Source organism: Leguminivora glycinivorella, chromosome 9 (assembly GCF_023078275.1).
Source record: "Leguminivora glycinivorella isolate SPB_JAAS2020 chromosome 9, LegGlyc_1.1, whole genome shotgun sequence".
Lineage (NCBI taxonomy): Eukaryota > Metazoa > Arthropoda > Insecta > Lepidoptera > Tortricidae > Leguminivora > Leguminivora glycinivorella.
The window spans coordinates 1,880,927-1,901,391 of record NC_062979.1 but is presented as its reverse complement, the minus strand read 5'-3'; the positions used below and the strand labels follow the sequence as shown (position 1 = coordinate 1,901,391).

Below are 20,465 nucleotides of genomic sequence, written 5' to 3'. Positions count from 1 at the left end.
ATGCACTGACAGGAAAGTGAAAGCAAGTACAACTTTAGGATAACTACTTACCCTTCAGGAAAGCTACTCCCACAAAACTAAGAGTATATTTCATAGAAAACAACTAAAACTAGCATAAACCGCAAACTAATATTACAAACAATGGGACCGGTAGTTTATTACGAACATTTCGTATTAATAGTGGAAGTTGGGAATGTGTGGTGCGATTGGTGAGACCCACTTGCTAATGGGCGCACAATAAGGTACCTTATAGTTTTCGGGTGACCTAGGTTAATTATGGAGAACTAGCTTGCTAGTCCTGCCTGCGACTTCGTACATAATATACAGCAATGGGAAATAACCTAACCACAAAATTAAAATTTTGAAAAAACCCCCGACCGTGACATAGTGGACCGATTTTCATGAAACATGGCTAAGAACACTCCCGACTAACTCAGCTTTCAGACAAAAAAAACTAAATCAAAATCGGTTCATCCGTTCGGGAGCTACGATGCCACAGACAGACACACACACAGACAGACAAACAGACAGACAGACAGACAGACAGACAAACAGACAGACAGACAGACACGTCAAACTTATAACACCCCTTCGTTTTTGCGTCGGGGGTTAAAAAGTGGAAATTGAAAAGTAGCAAAATTAGTGTACCGCCTCGCTTTCTCTCACATTTTGATTTGAAAGGGACGATACTTTTTAATTTCTATCTTTTTTTTTGCCAAATTAATAATGATTCAATTACTCTATGCCTTTTCAGTTTTCCCGGTCCCAAACTACTCCCAAAACAAATTCAACTGCACAAATCGATTCAGTAGTTTAAATGCGGAGAGATTACACACTAAATTTTGCATTTATATAATTAGTAAAGATACTACTACTTCTGAAGTTTCAAATGAAGTGAAGAAATTTGCACTTACTTATTCATCATTAAGTTTCGCCTGGCGATAGAAATAACTGCCTTAAATATCCTTGATGTAACATACCTGTAACAAACGAGAAAACACCTTATTTTTATTTGTATTTTGTCCATTACATTGATTTTTAATAAGTAAATGCCAAGTAATTATATTTTTAAACAACACTGTTTGTGATATACACACTCAACACATCATTGAAATACATCCATTCCACATATTACTCTTTTTTATTTTATTTTATTAAAACAAAATAACACATGACTATTGTTCATCGTGATACTAAATGCACTTAAAAACATTTAAATTCTAACAAGAACGTAAAAACATGACAAGGACATTAATATTTTTACAACGTTGCGACTGCAGCTTAATCTTATTTAATTAGTATTTATGCAGGCGCTTAGCTCGAGATGTGCAGCTTACGCCGGGCACGTACGGCGTACATTAGTAATATTCGTATATAAAGTCGAGTAGTTGCTTCATAAAGAATGCTTTAAACCGTACGTGGCTAAATTATGTTACTAAATGTACGGTACGGAATATCATTTTATCAAGGTTTTGTACTTTCAATAATTTCAGAATATCTTGATAGTTACTTAAGATGGCTTAACTTAATACGATTTATTTTTTCATTTATGTATGACTGGTTGAAGTACTGTCACCAGCGACATTATCGTACACAAAAAACGCTAAATACCTAAATAAATATCTGACGCGCTCTTGTGCCTGTAGAAATAAGTTTTTCCGCCTTGCTGATGTTGTTACTTATGTATATTTTGTAAATGCGAAATGAAAAAATACACTGCTTATTAAATTTTCGTTTCATCAATCATTTTCTAAGTAATAGAATGCTAGGTAAAACGTAGCGTACGGCCAACCATGTATAAAACACATTAAGTTCAACAAGTTTTTCAAATCAAAACCGAATTAGAAATAAATCGGAAATTTAATTAGTTAAATCCTTGTATAGATCCAGAAAATACCCCGCGAGATTACTCAACCCACATAGTTAGGTATAAGGGGTTAATTTCAAGATTTGTCATACACAAAGAGCGAATAAATGAGAACAACTATTCGTGACATAACCCGCTTCACCAATCTAGTTACGTCACACAGACCTTTAAATTTTCCCCGAATAGTGGTCTTTAAAAGTTGTGAGCCGTCGTAACCGTTAAAAAAGTTTCGCTTCGTCTAATCCACGTGACTGACAGGGCTGAAGAAACTATAAAGTGAGACTTTTTAAGAAAAGAAAGGCTACTTCTATGATATGAATCACTCTTTTCAAATTACAGCTTGTTTCATAATCTCCAGTTAAAGCTATCAGGCAGATAAAAAATAACACTTTCTCTTTCTTTCACCTGAAAGAAGTAAGAGAGCGTGTTATTTTAAATCTGACAGATAGCTTTAACTGGAGATTCTGAAACAGGCCCTTAGTGAAGTGTTTTGCGCATCTATAGAATAAATAAATACTTCTTTTCTTGTTTTTTAATGATATAGGAGGCACACGAGCAGTGGAATAACATTTACCGTTGGCCATGGACACACGGGTGCGTAGTTGTCATCTTGTGATGCTAATCGTCAGCGCAACGAAACGTCGCTAAATACGGAAAGCGACTATACAGATTACCAATAAGTACGATAATTTACGAAGCGTGAAAGATTCTATGCATATGGGTGTTTTTTATACTCCGCTGAGTACCTATAAGTGCGTTGCCGACTTTTAAAATGCTTTTCTCGTGATAGTCGCAATTGCTCAGGAAGTAGCAGGCGAGAGTTAATTCCAATGCTTTTATATAAATAAAAAAATTAAAAACAGACTACAAGACCTGTATTGTGCATTTTATAACCTTAAAATTAGGCAACTAAACAGCGTAGTCAGTAAAGCAGGAAGAGATTACATGTACAAACAGAGCCCTCCAATTTTCCAAGTGTCTTTCGTTCAACCTCTCGAAATTGACTGACCCTAAATCGGGTACTAAAGTAAATCTATTATTCTTCACGCTTCATGGACAAACAAATTCATCCATCACTATACGAAAACGGCCATCCATCACGAACTGGGCATTGTTTTTATTTCGCCGCGTGTGAGAAATTGATTTCGATCCACATCTTTTTCCCACTGGCTTACCACAACATCAACTGCAACAAATTGTTGAACAGCTATTGTTGTTAGAGATTAAATAGCATAAGGTACAGCGGGCCAAATCTCGACTGGGGGGCAAATGTAACTATGATGTTGAAATCTACATGTATCCACTGACCACGCCTACCATATATAACCGGTGAACATTCTATTTAATAATGCAAACATTGTAAAACATGGAAAAAATGGACCAGGTACATTTGGCCCCCAGTCGAGATCCTTAACTTACCTTAACTTACAGAAACTCGCGCCTCTCGCCCACACAACAATTCAACCAGTATCAGTCGACTACTACAACACCCACGGGAGGAAAGTGGTAATTATTAACCTATCACCATATGAATTACTTGGTCGATTTCAAAATATCTAGCAGAAAGAATTATCCAAATATATTGCATGTTTCTTACATTTGGTGGTGTGTTTTGTGCACATTATTTCACGAGTCCGTGGCAAATTTGATCGAACCCGCTACCCGCAGTTGGCAGGCTGCCAACAAAACGGCAATAAAATAACTACTTAGTGCAAAACGCTGGAAAGTGTGTTTATGTTAATTGAAACCATAATTCAGTGCAGAGGTCATTTAAATCGCTACTTTATAGCCGAAATTATCTCCAAATATTGTTTAAATTGCGATCTATGCGATATCGTAGCCAAAGAAGTACCACAAACAGAATTGTTGTATTTATTTATTTTATTTATTATATCAATGCTTGCCTAATGTGTTTAGCAGATAAAAAAAAAACTCACAATCAGACAAACTTAACGAGGCCTCTGGTAAATGGTTAATTATACAAAAAGAAAAATAAATGTCAAAGTGGCAGAGAAGTACCTAAATGTCATATAACTCATTTTCTTCAAAATGTAAGACGCCTTTTTCACCTTTCTCGTCACTTTCTCTTTCCTGTCCACATTTCTAGAAAACGTTTTCGATGTTTTTTTTTTTAAATAATGACGCGTTTCATTCATATTTTGAAAGTTACGATGCTTCTGGTTATTGTTTAATTATATTTCGATCATAATGTGAGATCAATATTTCACTTTCACCACATACTTTTTCATATATTTAAATCATGCATCAGAATGAGAAGTCACGGAGTAGTAAATAAAGAGTAAATACGAAATAAAACTATGGAAACGGATTAAATCACGTATAATAAATTTACAATTCATCACGACGTTTCATAGTTTGATTTTATGAGGAACTGTCGCGGTAACCGAAGACAATATTAAGGAGTAAATAGTTTAAAGTCAATACTTCAAAACCATTAATAATAAACAAACAAGTGAATCCAGTTAATCAGTATAAAACTCTCAGCAGTTAGATAAATAGCAAAAGCCCGATCATACAGCTCAGCAAACTATGCAAAGTTAAAGTCAATAGTCGTCGCTGCGGATTCGTAGATTAACGACTGTATTCTAACTCAGCTTTAGTCTACATTAAATAAGTAGTCTGCGAATTGTAATTAAATTAATTTAATTGAAAATTGAAAAGTCAGATACGAAGTTATGGAAATAAAATCATGCTACATGCTATCGTGGCATTCAGAAAGCATATTTATCAAGCGATACTGTTATTTGTTGAAGTTGTGAATTAACTGCCATAATACTTCAGCTTGAACCAACTGAGATTCAGTACATTGTAGCTCTTCAAGTCGATAGAAACACACAATTTCGCTGTTATAGTCAGAAAAAAGTATATATATCTTCCTCTAAAATGATTTGATATTAACCAATATTATAAAATTGTCAAATCTAGTTCTTATCCCAGTTTGTAATCTGGGCTAACAAATTAAAATGACATTCATTCATCTGAAATACGCCGTGAGCAAAATCTATTTGCGTACCATTTACATAATAGATTACATTTAGCCACAATGAATTCATACAAAATCGGAAGAAGCTATACAAATCTAAGGCCAGTAGATAAAATGTCGTAACTGACTGATTCTCATTACACAGTTATTCTCTTTCGGTTCTGAAAACCACCAACAATTCTTACGAATCCCGTTTTTGAATACGAGGCTTACGCTACAATGCGACCTACGCTTTGCTTTCTCAACCAAAAATATCCATTAAGTGTGCCGAATTTTAATGGATTTGAACAGAACGTGAACTTTACAGATGTTTATATGACCAATGAACCAAAAGGAACCCTTGCTTGTTAATCTTGTTATGTTACGGTTATTAAGCGTAAGGAATCTTAGTAACTTACATAAGACACAGTAGTAGCTAACTTTGTTTGATGGATCATCACTGACTGGCCTTCAAGTCTATTACAAACTATTCAAGAAGTGTCAGGTAGGGTGACAACGTTTTTCGTGACTGTGTAAGCAAACTCTGGATACCAACATACAAAATCTATTAAAACAATGTAAGTGTACGAGTAATTCTTTTTCATCACATTTGCTGTTTAAAGGTATCATTGCGTCTACGTGTACTGAAGCATAATGTACTATTTTATTCCCAAGGGAATAATGGATTTAGTTTTAAAAATGAATACAATCCGTACAATACTTCAGGCAAAGGATGTTTCAATCTGCCAAGGATTTTTATTGCACAGCCAAAATTTGACTATTAAGCTATAAAATATAAGGTATGAAAAATGCATTTAATTTATGTTTTACAATTATTTCAGTGTGTTTTGCATTTATTTCGTAAAATTAACTCAGATAAATTGTTATAATTTACAATCTGACAATGTGCTCTCTACTCGCACTTGACCGCGTGCCAGCGCGAGGCACCCACCGTTTCCTAGCAACGGAGAGTACAACAGATCAAAATATTTGAATGAATGAAAAATAAGTACAATTTTAGTTCAATTATATGCTTTTTGAACATTGCATTTAATTTACATGCAGTATTTTCGTGTTTGTTTTCGTTCAAAAAGGGTTTGTTATCAAAAACAATGGATTTAATATGAATAAGCTGACGTAGATCAAGATACACTACTGGTCGCAACGCCGCCGGTTGGAGGTTTTGCCTTATGACAGTTTCCTCTGTATTTTTCTCTCAAATGTGATGAAAAACATTGTGTGTAACTCAGGAGGTAAGGACATTAAAGACTTGTGTCTATTATTCACTCCTGCCTGCGGCAGTCGTGAATAATAACACGCGTCTATTATGTCCCCCTTACCTCCCTTGTTTCACAATGTACTATTATTAATATATTCCAGTAATGCCTCGCAGGATAATTATTCCATATCAGAACACAAAACCATTCGTTTTATTCAGTCATATAGAACAGTCATTAAAGCGAAGGTTTACCAAAAGGTCTTTAAATGGTCCTCGGGAGGCCCATCTTGGCGCAACCCCGCGGACACAATGGCCGAAATTTATGAATCTGGTACAATCCGACGAGAAATTATAGAGATTAAAAAGTAATTGTAGTGTCGCATCGTTTTCTTGCATATGTGGATTTAAAACGAACGAGTAAAGTGTTGCCAATTACTACATTTTTTCCAGACAGTAATAGTTGTAGAACAAAATGGCGTGCTCTTGTGTTTGAGGCCAAAACTCATTTTGGGTTGCACAAGCCAAGTAAGTAAGTTGGTATTTTGAATCCTGATCAAATTTACTGGAATTATTGGTATATTGACATTTACATAATTATTTAAGACCGTAAAGATTTTAATGTAATCAATGCTAGGATCTTATGCTCTTATCTTTTGAATGCTTTCACTTTCCTGTCGACATAGTTGTCCAAGTTTCTGTTTATAATCAGTCTCAGTTATTTAGAAAATTTCTGGGCATTTGCTACACTTAAGGTCACCCAAAGTAACCGAAAATCACACAAAAATCTAAAACGGCATTAAATAATTGGAGACATCAAAGTGAAAGCAGTGGATTTCATCATCAGAAAATAACCACTTAGTAGAGGAGATATAGCCTTGGGGGTCATAATAATTACCACAGAACCGAAGTTTGGTTTTTTTAGTTCTTTGTGTGTGTCTTTTTGACATACTAAAAATATAGTAAAATATATTTATGCAAAATGCGTTTTTTCGACCGCCAAAAGTTGTATGAAAAATTACTATGGAAAAAAAATCCTAAAATTTAAAAATCGTCTCTGGTATCAACTTATGGGGAATTAGGCGGCAAATTTTTTTATAGCGTTGATATTTAGCAAAAATATAAATATTTTTCACTATTTTGGTAAAATAAAAAATGATAAAAATCATAAATTTGATGAAAGGAAGTAATTAAAACATAAATTTCAGCAATGTAATTTTTTCATATGTCCCACACCATGGTAAATACGGGTACGATCCGCCTGGTGATTAGCAGTTACGGTAGCCTATGACGCCTGCCAATCTAGAGCCTCCACATGCGCGTTACTGGCCCTTTAGGGTACCTTTCCACTAGAGATGCGCAACGTGATAGTGTTTGATATCCACCAATCATTAGACTTATATTGACCGGGATATAGACCGTGATTACCTTTTCGAAATATCGGGAGCTCGACAAAAATCAAAAAGGTAATCACGGTCTATATCCCGGTCAATATAAGTCTAATGAAAATAACCGTGAATCATTCAAAACTCTCCACCAATCATGTTCACTGTTCACAAAGCGTAGCGCTAGTAGGAACGGGTTCGACTAAGCTGATTGTGGATATCAGAAGCATCCATAACACATCTCTGGTGGAAAGGCACCCTTAACAGTCCTCAGCTAGCTCGCAGGATAACGCGCGTCCGCGGGAGAAAAATCCTCCTATTGGGTAGCCGTATTTACCATGAACTTGTATTTTGGTGGGGTTCAATATAAGTATATAAATTGTCGCATCCCATAAAAAAACTGTTGATAAAGCATTATATCGAACACTAGAGAAAACCAAAACCTAATAATCATCGGTTTTTCTAGTCATAAATCTGCGCATCCACACACCCTGGACCCGTATATGGTCGCACACTGCGGCTTCTTCTTCTTCAACCTAGCGTTTTCCCGGCCTAGCGCCAGGGTCTGCTTTCCTACTCAGTCTTCTCCACTTTGCCCGGTCTTCAGCATACTTAGACGTGAGATTGTTCTCTTGTATGTCCGCTCCCACGACGTCCAGCCAGCGCTTCTTTGGGCTACCGGGGCCGCGTGACTTAGAGCCTTGGACAGCGAGATTAAGGCATCTGTTTTCGATGTAGGCTTATATAGGAGGATTTTTCTCCCGCGGACGCGCGTTATCCTGCGAGCTAGCTGAGGACTGTTAACCTCTCGTATGCTTAGGAGCAGATCTGCTCCATATTGTTTCAACTTTAACATGTAGTTATTATGACTAATATATTAATGACAATTTTTTGACAGACGCATACGAAAGGTTAAGGGTGCCTTTCCACCAGAGATGTGTTATGGATGCTTCTGATATCCACAATCAGCTTAGTCGAACCCGTTCCTACTAGCGCTACGCTTTGTGAACAGTGAACATGATTGGTGGATATCAAACACTATCACGTTGCGCATCTCTAGTGGAAAGGTACCCTAAAGGGCCAGCAACGCGCATGTGGAGGCTCTAGATTGGCAGGCGTCATAGGCTACCGTAACTGTTAATCACCAGGCGGATCGTACCCGTATTTACCATGGTGTGGGACATATGAAAAAAATTACATTGCTGAAATTTATGTTTTAATTACTTCCTTTCATCAAATTTATGATTTTTATCATTTTTTATTTTACCAAAATAGTGAAAAATATTTATATTTTTGCTAAACATCAACGCTATAAAAAAATTTGCCGCCTAATTCCCCATAAGTTGATACCAGAGACGATTTATAAATTTTAGGATTTTTTTTCCATAGTAATTTTTCATACAACTTTTGGCGGTCGAAAAAACGCATTTTGCATAAATATATTTTACTATATTTTTAGTATGTCAAAAAGACACACACAAAGAACTAAAAAAACCAAACTTCGGTTCTGTGGGAATTATTATGACCCCCCCCCCATACAAATTCTCATTCCACTCCTCTACTAACTCGAAAAAAGTAGATTGTCATTCTACAAACTCGATAAAAAAAAATGTAATTTCAAAGCCTTTTTCACATTATATTTAATTAACGTAAAATTATATTATAAAGGTTTGTAGTTAGTAGTTTAGTACTAAATGCAGTTTGCCAAATGGAAAAGTTGCAAAACGCTTAAGTTTGCCAAACAATACTCGTGGATCCATTAGTACGTTTTTAAACAAAGCTCCGGGGAGTATGAGCTAGTAACTAGTTTTGTCTCAAAATAAACCACGTACCTTTATTATTAAGTGTAACCAGTTACGGAGCACGTACAGTGCAAATTCGTAGTAGGTAATAGTAATTTGGTACTTTCTATGCTGCAGTACCTAATTTAAAAACGTGACGGAACGTAATCGCTTCGGTAACACTCGTTTTGTTTGCGATTTTATTTTATCGACAAATTCGTTATCAATGCAAACAACCATACCCGGCGGTCGAATAGACCCGACGCCGGAGCGAACGTGTTAACTAAAGATATTCATTCAAAACGTCACGCCACGGAAAATTACATTAATTTATCGTGTGGAGGAGGTCACTAGAACAAAAAAATGTATTTTCCATAACGTTTTACTCTATCGAATAACGCGTTTCGAATTCTCAGATCCAAAAGATCTTTAAAAAATTACAGGTTAATTATATATATCGTTGTCTGAGTTCCTGCAACACAAGCCTTCTTGAGTTTACCATGGGACTCAGTCAATCTGTGTAAGAATGTACATACATACATACATACATACAATCACGCCTGTATCCCAAGAAATGTAAGGATCTGTAAGAATGTCCTATTATTTATTTATTTATTTAATAGCAGGGTTTACCACGATGGAGTCCAGTTTTTGATCAAATTACCGGGTAGGTACGCGTTTTCCAAAGGATTACCCGGGTATTATCCGGCTGAGGTCGAACCGTTGGTGGAATACGAGTACAGTATTTATCGACATTGAGGGATAGTCGGACATTGGGTTTGTGTTCCAAGGCTATTTGATTACGGAAAGAATACGGAGATAGGAAGTGTCTGTATTGATTTACTGTGAGAATGTGAAGCAAGATCCCTTATGGAACAGATCCCTGCATGGTTTTAAATTAAAAATGAAATATGTTTCATAGAAATTCATCCGAGGCAAAGCACGCACAGCCAACAACGACAAAACAACAAAAAAAGAATCATATAATATGTACATAAAACAAAAAAAAAACTAAACCTAACTTAACCTAGATATTAAGTAACACATAAAGTACACAAAGCAAAACACCAATCTATTCTTAACTAATCTATTCTTAACTTACTTAACTAACTATCAGTCAAAAATCCCCCCCCGCGTCAGCTCCGGTGCAAAGGTGCCCAACACGCTCGCAGCATTGCCACGCTGAATCGCGATGGACAACCTTTGCACCAGGAATGACTAAAAAATGGTTCTCTTCTATCTCACGCAATATGCTTTGTCATTGTATAAAAAATTGTGCAGTTGAAGTATGGCTAACCAATATTGACAATAAATAACAATTATCAAAAATATTACACATCGTTTACTCTTAGATGCTAGTACGAGTATGACTGTAAAATTAAGACTAAAATATTTTATTTATGTTTTAAAAGAGAGTCTCTGGAAAGCTATAATATAATATTAAACATTTTAACAAAAATTTGTCCCACAGGCATACGTAAGTAACTCCCACATAACCACAAAAATATTACCCGGGTGAGATTGAACCCCAGCCCAAGTTGAAGGTCACGCAATATTCGTAACCGCTTACATCAAACCCGAGAGCCATAAGATGTAAACATGTCTGCCCTTGGACTGTTGAGACGTTGGCGACAAGCCAACCAGCAAAAGATGAAACCAAGACGATTGCGTTATGTCATAGTGTATCACCAATTTGTTCTTTAATACTTAAATGTCAATAAACTTGCACCAGATATAAATGGCCAGAAAAAAAAGTGTTTGTCCATTTTAACACATAGGAGGCAAACGAACAGAAAAGCCTCAATGTAAGCGGTTGCTATCGCCCACCATAAGCCACATTATAAACGCTTTCTGAACGGGAGCTTTTAAAATAGTTGAAACTGGTTTTTAATTTAGACATTATACCGTATCAGGCGGGCCGTGTGATTGCCTGCCAACGACGCTCCAAACAGATAGGCTAACTAAAACTAACTACCTCTAAGGATATTAGTTTCCAAACCGAGAGCACGCCACTTATCGCGATTCTGCGCTGCTTCCTGCCAAACTGCCAATTAAACAGATACGGTGGTGGTACCAAAAAAACATATTCGATGCTTAATTATTCAGCCTGCACATCAATACTATTACACTCAGAAGTTACTCTTCCCAAGCCAGAAAAAGACGTAGATTTTAGGAAAAAGACGGTCAGTAACTCAAGCCCTTATCACTGATTCACCCTCAAACCGAAACCGATATATCCGTGATTTAATCTTCCCCCTTATCTAAGGAATCCCCCAGCTTCCGCATAAAAATGCTTTCGAGGGATATTGCCAGAAGAGATTATTTGAAAAGGATTTAAATAGTCTCTAGACATGTGATTTACATTGACATCGGATAGTAAGTTGTAAAAAGAAAATTTAAACGAATTGAAAACTGCAGAAGAGATCATCTGATACAGTTACAGGAACAAAAAATATCTGAACAGTGTGCGTAGGAAACGCTCACAAAACGCTCACGATAATATCTCTTTCGTAGCTATCTATCTCTATCGCTCTTGCGTATTGCCACGACAGAGCCAGACTACATTTCTGCGGCGTTTCGGTGGCGTTTCGCGTCGCAGAAATGCTATTCGGCTACGGGGCCAGGACTGTGATATTATGAGTATAAAAGCATTCTCAAATGTTTTTATTTGCGCAACTGTGTAATGTAAACGAACTCGACTATAAGAAACTCCACATCGAGGTCATTAATAATGACACACCGCATTGATCTTATTATAATGACTAGCTTTTACCCGCGGCTTCGCCCGCGTAATAAAAGTATTCTTATTTAAACGTTTACAAAAAATAAGATTTTCATTTGGATCCGTAGGTTTCTTTGTAGGTACATCTATCCGCGATTATTTCGATTAAGGTAAAGCGGGGCAATTCTCGACTGGGGGGGGGGGCATTGTTACTGATCTATTTGCTGTACGGTCAGCCAATAAAGTGGTTTCCCACTTTTCGACTCTATTGATCGAAAAGTGGTAAACCACTTTTTTGGCTGACTGTACCTTACACATATTACTATTGTTTTAAAATAAATTCTTGCAATGATTGTAGAATTGTTACACAGCGACCACAGCGTAGGTAGTAGGTACGAATATGTATGTATTTTACCTATATAAATATTTATACTGGGGAAACTTCATACAACCCACATAGCCAGTATCTCGACGCTATGGTCGGTAGGATAAAAAGTACTTCCTTGCATTATCGCTTACAATTTTTTCCATTTTGCTTATACTTATCGCAAACGTAAACATATAAAAGGCAAGCAAGCAACGATCTTCTTACAGCACATTGAATGTAATAGTTATTACGGATGCAGGATACTCGCCGATGCCTACTTACCCTTCCCACTGAGCCACCTGCATTTTACACTGCCTAGATATCGATTGCCGACCGATTATTCCGACCCCAATCCCTATTCTTATCCCCGTCCCTATCTCTATCCTTATCCCCGTTCCCGTCCCGTCCCTGTCCCCGTCCCTCCCCTATCCCTATCCCTATCCCTATCTTTATCCCTATCCCTATCCCTATCCCTATCCCTATCCCTATCCCTATCCCTATCCCTATCCCTAACCCTAACCCTAACCCTAACCCTAACCCTAACCCTATCCCGTTCCTATCCCTGTCCGTGCCTGTTCCTGTCCCTGTCCCTGTCCTTGCCCCTGTCAAATTATCATGCTAGGAGGTGAACTTTGAAAAATCCTTTCTTAGTGCTCCTCTAAGGAACTTCCGTGTCAATTTGAAATCTCTTGAACCAGAAGTAAAGATTAAAAACTAAACCTATACTTATGGCTATTTTGGATATTTTAACCCCATTACACAACAACAGGGGAGAAAATTTCTTTTCCACCTCATTAGATTTTAAAATCGTTGTATTTATCGTGATCAGCGACTCGATAAACCATAAAAACGATACCCATATTGTGTTTTTGACTTTACCCCCTTTGCACCCCTTTAGGGGCCAAATTTTCAAAAAACCTGAAACATGTATTTAGTCATATGTCTTTAGGAATCCTCCTGTGAAGTTTCGAATAAAATAGTCAAACTAATCTTGTTTCCCCATACAAACTTTGAACCCCCATTTCACCCTTTTAAGAGGAGAATTTTGAAAAATCCTTTCTTAGTGCTCCTCTACGCCATATAAGGAACCTATGTGCCAAATTTTATATCTCTAGGACCAGCGGTTTCGGCTGTGTGTTGATATATTATGTCAGTTAGTCAGTCAGTCAGTTTCTTCTTTTATATATTTTTTGATATTTAAACCCCATTGCACTACAACAGGGGAGAAAGCATTTCACTTCCGCCTCGTTAGATTTTAAAAACGTTGTATTTATCGTGATCAGCGACCCAATAAACCGTAAAAACGATACCCATATTAGTTTTTTGACTTTATCACTCCCTTCTCACCCTTTTAGGGGTTAAATTTTCAAAAAACCTGAAACACGTCTTTAGTCATATGTTTTTAGGATCCCTCCTGTGAAGTTTCGAATAAAACAGTGAAACTAACATTGTTTCCCCATTTGACCCCCTTAGGAGGCGAATTTTGAAAAATCCTTTCTTAGTGCTCCTCTACACTATATAAGGAACCTACGTGCCAAATTTGACATCTCTAGGACCAGCGGTTTCGGCTGTGCGTTGATATGTCAGTCAGTCAGTCAATATCTTCTTTTATATATTTTTTTGATATTTAAACCCCATTGCACCACAACAGGGGAGAAGGTATTCCACTTCCGCCTCGTTAGATTTTAAAAACGTTGTATTTATCGTGATCTGCGACCCGATAAACCATAAAAACGATACCCATATTGATTTTTTGACTTTATCACCCCCTTTTCACCCTTTTAGGGGTTAAATTTTCAAAAAACCTGAAACACGTATTCAGTCATATGTCTTAAGGAATCTTCCTGTGAAGTTTCGAATAAAATAGTTAAACTAATCTTGTTTCCCCATACAAACTTTGAACCCCCATTTGACCCCCTTAGGAGGTGAATTTTGAAAAATCCTTTCTTAGTGCTCCTCTACACTATATAAGGAACCTACGTGCCAAATTTGAAATCTCTAGGACCAGCGGTTTCGGCTGTGCGTTGATATGTCAGTCAGTCAGTCAGTCAGCTTCTTCTTTTATATATTTAAGATGTAATTCAATAATTATATGGTCTTAAACTTATGCAACTTATTTAATTTGCTTTTTTATGTTGTGATTAAAGGCAACGATGAGATTAACTTGTTATAAGTTATAATTGAAATTTATTAGTCAGGATTATCTTCAACCTAAATACAATCCGAAAATAAATAAAACCCTACATTATTTTATGTTTCAGAAACCGAGTTTCAAATGTTGAACTTAAAGAAAACTGTTTTCAAAGCGGTATTCATAAAGTTCTAATGTATTCACACGTTCCTATGAAGTTAATAACTTTTATTATCTTTATTCCGTTAACTTCCCACTTCTCAAAATTGTGTTTTGTGGTATTCTTAAATAATGTAAGTACTAATGGTAAAGTTCTCTCATTACTTTATCAGCTGGTATGTCTTTATCGTATATCTATAGGTTAAAGTATATGTTGTAAACTGAAGGTAATAACGAGTAAATTATATGTAAATATTTATAATACAACTAAGAAAGTTAAAGCTGCTCAGAAAAGATCGCCCTTTATTGTTAAGGATGCCTATTACGTCTTTAAAGTACAACAAACAGGTATTGATTTTTTAGTAACTGTGCTTAATGACAATAATGGCGTAATCGAATAAATCCGGAACCTTAGAATACCTTTATAAACGATTGAAGAATTAAGCCATACGAATAAATAAAAACTGTACTCATAAAAATCAAATAACGATCTTGTTGATATACAATAAAGCATTTTCAGAAACAAATTCAACATAATTCACGCTCATCAAGCCGTGTAGCCAACACAGCGCCTAAAATAAAACTTCAAATTATATTAAAGAACAAAACCGAGCGGGTAACGAGCGAGCAAAGTTCCCGGGCGGATTGTCAGGGGAACCGGGGAACCCGGGTAACCCGAGACCCGGGTAACCCGATGAAGAAACTAGATACGCTTGCTCGGAACAATAACGAAGGTGCAACTTATTTTAACGACGAACTTTAAGCAAGATGGGTACCTAATGCATATTGTGTATTCATGGTATAAAAAAGTTTAAACATTTTTTTTTAATGCAGCTGTCTCTGTAAATTGCTACATACATTAATAGACGGCCTTTTTGTGGTTCCAACGCTGTCAATAGTGACGTTTTTGTTTTAACTATATCTAGAGCTAATAAGTATTTAAAAAAAAGTTCAGATCGTATCGACACTCTACAGCAAAAGTAGCTAAGTTGGTGAAATGCCAATGATCTGTACACACGATTATGAATGCGTACAAAATATACTTTTGCAACGAATATTGTTCCAGTTATTCTTTCGCACGCTAAAAATACTTTTCCCTGTCATCGCATTACTGCTAAGAAAATGTTCAAAAATTTAGTATGGAATGAAAATTAAGGGTATCTCAAAAACGCCTACCTCTCAATTTATGATAATACTAATGAATTCTACGTCTCGTTTAATTTATCTCCCATATAAGGCTAACACACTGTATCCTCTTCCCAGGTGATTATGAATCACATATGCAAACTCGCAAATTGTAACAGAGTTACCACGATTCCAACCCAAATCAACGACGCTTACCCACAGGGACACCAGTAATTAAACCATCTAATCTCTATATTCCCTTTGAAATGCACTTACAGAATAGAGAATTCCAGAAATTCCGCTCTTGGTCCGTTTAAACGGAATTTCGGAGACGCTCTGGAGTATTGTAAGGAGTGGAGTCTCTGTATTCCCCTATGATGTGCTTAAATGTCTGACATCGGCATCAAGATTACTATCAACAGATTCCGCACGACCCAAAAGTTTTAATAATTATACATTGAAGTGCTATTATTCATTTATCATTTATATATCTATTATTCTTCTAAAAGTAAACTATAATTTCAAGAGCACATTCCGACCAAAATTCTGAAATGTTAAAAGGTTTTGCGATAGAAAATTGCCAAAGTAACTTCTAAATAAAATATCCGTTACCATTACTAAGAGAAGTTAGTTAATTGTCAGAAGTTTTCCCTTTTATGGTAAGCGATAACTGCTTCCTATCGTTTGCTGCCTATATATTATCATAAACTAAGTAAATACTTGTTCGATATAAAAGGGAAAAATGCGACACGGCCATTTCTTTTGTCGCAAGTGGCGCGCTATGCGCCATCTCATATTTATTCTAATTTCCAGGTTTTTTTACTTATTTCTTAAACAAAATGTATAACAATCTCACCTTGAAATAAAACTATGGAAACGGATTATATCGCGTATAATGAATTTACAATTCATCCCGACGTTTCGAACACTTTACAGCATTCGTGGTCAACGGGTGCTGACTGAGGAAAAAACCACCTCAACTCTCACCTTCTTTAAAAATTTAGAAAAACACTGCGCTACTTTTGAACCACATCACATGAAGTAGAGAACCGAGTAAACCACATGCATGATCAAGTGATGCTGGGTCTATTACACGACCTCTGTGGTCCTCGGTGCAAGGAATTAAAGCCACATTCGACTGCGCGACTATTAATTTCGGCGAATGAGCGCGCTCGGTAAATTGGAGTTCTGGGCTTGTTTAACAGTTTCTAATGCAAGTTTTATTTGTTCCGCTTTGAGGCTTTTGTTTACACGATGTGTCAAGTGATTAAACATATCATGGCAATTTGTACTGTACCCTCATTTTTGGATAAGGGTCGAGATATTTGTATTCATATGTTATAGTCCTCATAATCTAAGGGAGCTGTAGTCTAAATTAAAATAACTATTTATAGGTTTTATATAAGAAATATGAATGTATCTTTTCTTATAAAATAATTAAATAAGCAATGACAGCAATGTGTCACAACAGTCTGTGTGGTGTATAATTCTACAAATACTTAATTTTTTTATGACCTCATTCATTTAAAAAAAATCCGTTTAATTAACTAAGAAGTTTAGAATACCACTTTCAGAGTTATAAGCATTTAAAAAAATAACAATTACTTATTATTTCTCAGAACAAAACACTATTTTGATGGCGATGATGCAGTTATCGGACATTAATCGAACTATCCTCGTTGATAGATGTCAAAAAATAACTAGTAACTCATTGCAAAAAATATTTTTTTAGAAAAAAAGTGTAAATTTTAGTGCCAGTTTTACGAATAACATTAATTTTTTTATGTAAAAATACTTCCAAAAAAATTCAAAAAAAATTTTTTTCGCCAAAATTTTATCTTTATTTTGCCCTCAGAAAAGCGTAGTTAAAATCTTTCAGTGTCTTCATGTTACACCGTGGATATCTTCAATTTCATTATAAGCTCAAAATTTGACATACTTAGTACATAATTATAATGCTTATAAAAGGAACTCAATATTCAGGAAGTTAAACTTAAAATAATATTAAAACTTTGGTACTAAAACTAGGTTTGACCCAGCGATTCCAAAAGTTCTACTACCTTTGTGCATCGAGAGTCCTTTGAATTCCTGTCTAACTGCAAACTTTACCTTTTGAATGGCTGCAGCCGTTCAAACTGCATTTTGCACTTGCAATGTTGGTAGTTTGGTTAGCACTATTTACAATGCTTACTGAGCTTGGCGAGGATTGGTTAAAATAACAAAGGAAATTATTTTTTAATTTACAGTGAGTGCAATAGGTACTCTCAATAACCTAATTTCTAGCCCACTGTAAACTTTTTAAATAAATAAATAAATATTATAGGACATTCTTACACAGATTGACTGAGCCCCACGGCAAGCTCAAGAAGGCTTGTGTTGGTACTCAGACAACGATATATAAATATAATATACTTATATACATAGAAAACACCCATGACTCAGGAACAAATATCTGTGCTCATCACACAAATAAATGCCCTTACCGGGATTTGAACCCGGGACCGCGGCGTAGCAAGCAGGGGTCACTACGCGCTTGGCCAGACTGGTCGTCAAAATTAAAAATGGGCTTTTTCGTGACCAGAGACTAGCCGAGGCGAAAACGGGGCCTATGGTGGAGCGAGGTCCCTCAGAAGGTGACTGTTCAGTGCCCACCCTTGATTTGAAGGTTGGTGTGTTATATGAGCTCGGAAATAATGGCAAGTAACTACACTCCTTGGCAGTGTGTATAAGAAAAAAGAAGCAAAGCGCTTCGTGCCAGTTGGTGGAATATATACCAGATTGTAATGCCATCAAAAAATAAACTCTTAAACTCATTAGAACATTAGAGTGCACAAACACAAGCAGTATTTTAGCCTACGCGTCTATCATCTCTATATCACCGTGAATAGAGATGATATACGCTCTGATAAAAACAATTCCACATCAGTATTTTACACACTGTGTAACGGGGTGAAAGGACAACAATTTCAACTTCGAGACCGTTTTTGCAGATTTTGGCGACGCAGAGAAGCGGCGCGCTCTTATGCTGGTCTTCCCTATATTTTCCCTACTCTGTCCGCCACACTAGTACTACAGGATACTGCAGTCTGTTTGGTTTCACAAAGTTACACGCTGCAGCACTCCGTGGGTATTGACAGTGTTTGCAGGTGTTAATAGTTTGCTTTGGCGTAGCGAAGCAGTTTCGTTTCCATTTAATTCGCTTTGTCTGGAAGAGCGTTTATTTGTGTCGAAACAAAGGCGAGAACAGTTTCATTTGTTGTTTAATAAACTCAAGTACAATTTAAATGAAATTAAACTATATACGATAAACTTTCGTAAAACATATTCAAATATTGAAACATACGGATGTAGGCACGAGTGCCGTGGATGGAGTCTAGCCGCCGCGAGCACTCACGCCTGATGACGGGTCTCCAAGTGACTCGAAACATGACACCGACGAGAAGTATTAACGTGAGTACATTCGTATATTTAAATATAAGAACTATGTATATGTTTTTAATAAATACACATCTTTAGTATTTTTTGCAGCTCATGAAAAAATTATTATTACTTAGGTTTAAACATTATTATTTAGGTACACGGTATACATTATTTCCATTGCTGTGCAAAAGAACCCTTAGTAAGTTTTCGAGAATAGTCGATGAACTACATCACCATGTCCGATTGAAATGTAAGAACTATTCTACGTTTCGTTGAACATAAAACTGTGATATGGTATAACAACAGTGTATGTATTGTTTCTCGGACATCGCACCATAAATCGTCTGAAATAGCTAAAGCCAGTAGCAGTAGTATGTGTTGTCGATAGGCGAACACGAATAATACTCGAATGCAGGTGAGCACTCGACTGGCGCGCTCTCCACTCGCCCGGCCACTCGACTTGACGTGTCCGATGCTCTTTTCGGCCTCTAGGTATTTTTAGTTTCTTTTAATAGTTACGCTTTTGAGAATTGGGCTGAAACTTAAAGTCAATCTAAAATCTATAGGTAGGAAAAGAAAAATAGTGTGAGTTTTTAAAACGTTACATCTACCCTACATCTTAAACAGTCTGCCTGCAGATATCAAGTCGGAAACCAATAGAAATATATTCAAAAGAAGACTATTTAAGTTTCTAATTGATAGTTTGTAAGTGTTATTTTATTCTTATAGTTATTAGCGAAGAGACTCTGATCCCTCAGTCAAAGTGTGTGAACCGTTTTGTGGGACACGTGTTACTGTCTAAATGTACCTTTTCCTGTTAATAAATAATGATGAAAAAAAACTGTATAATCGCCAGATATATCTTTTTAAATATCACTTTTCTTTTAATGTACCATCAGCTGCAAAAGTGCATGGAGAAATTATGAATGAATTCATTGATAAATTCGCCATCCACTTTTGCAGCTGATAGTACATATTATTTTGGTGTGAACTGTCACCTATTTTATTCTAATAGTTATTATTTTGTTTTAAATGTTGTGTAGACTCCGTGCTAAACACACTCATTTCCCCGACGGAAGATCAGCGCTTTCCAGTCAGGCTACTAATATGCTGAGCCGGGGCCATTATTTTGTATAGCTATGTTTTTTTTTTTCACGACTAAAATTCTATTCTATTCTAAATGTAATGTGGTCAGCTAGTATCAAAACTGTATTGCCCCATAGTTGGAATGCAATGCAGGTGAGCACTCGACTGGCGGGCTCTCCACTCGCTTGTCCACTTGACTCGACGTATCTGATGCTCTCTTTAG

General features: G+C 36.3%; 1 protein-coding gene and 1 long non-coding RNA gene across 2 annotated transcripts in view; both read right to left on the bottom strand.

Annotated features, from left to right (window-relative positions):
• Positions 1–20,465, bottom strand: part of LOC125229598 (syntaxin-binding protein 5-like) — a 525,297-nt gene that overhangs the window by 307,173 nt on the left and 197,659 nt on the right. The window lies entirely within an intron of this gene.
• The window catches only part of LOC125229599, a 217,898-nt gene that overhangs the window by 49,113 nt on the left and 148,320 nt on the right, over positions 1–20,465 (bottom strand). The window contains exon 5 of the long non-coding RNA XR_007177423.1: positions 915–980. This is a non-coding gene — a long non-coding RNA (uncharacterized LOC125229599). The remainder of the gene's footprint in view (positions 1–914; positions 981–20,465) is intronic.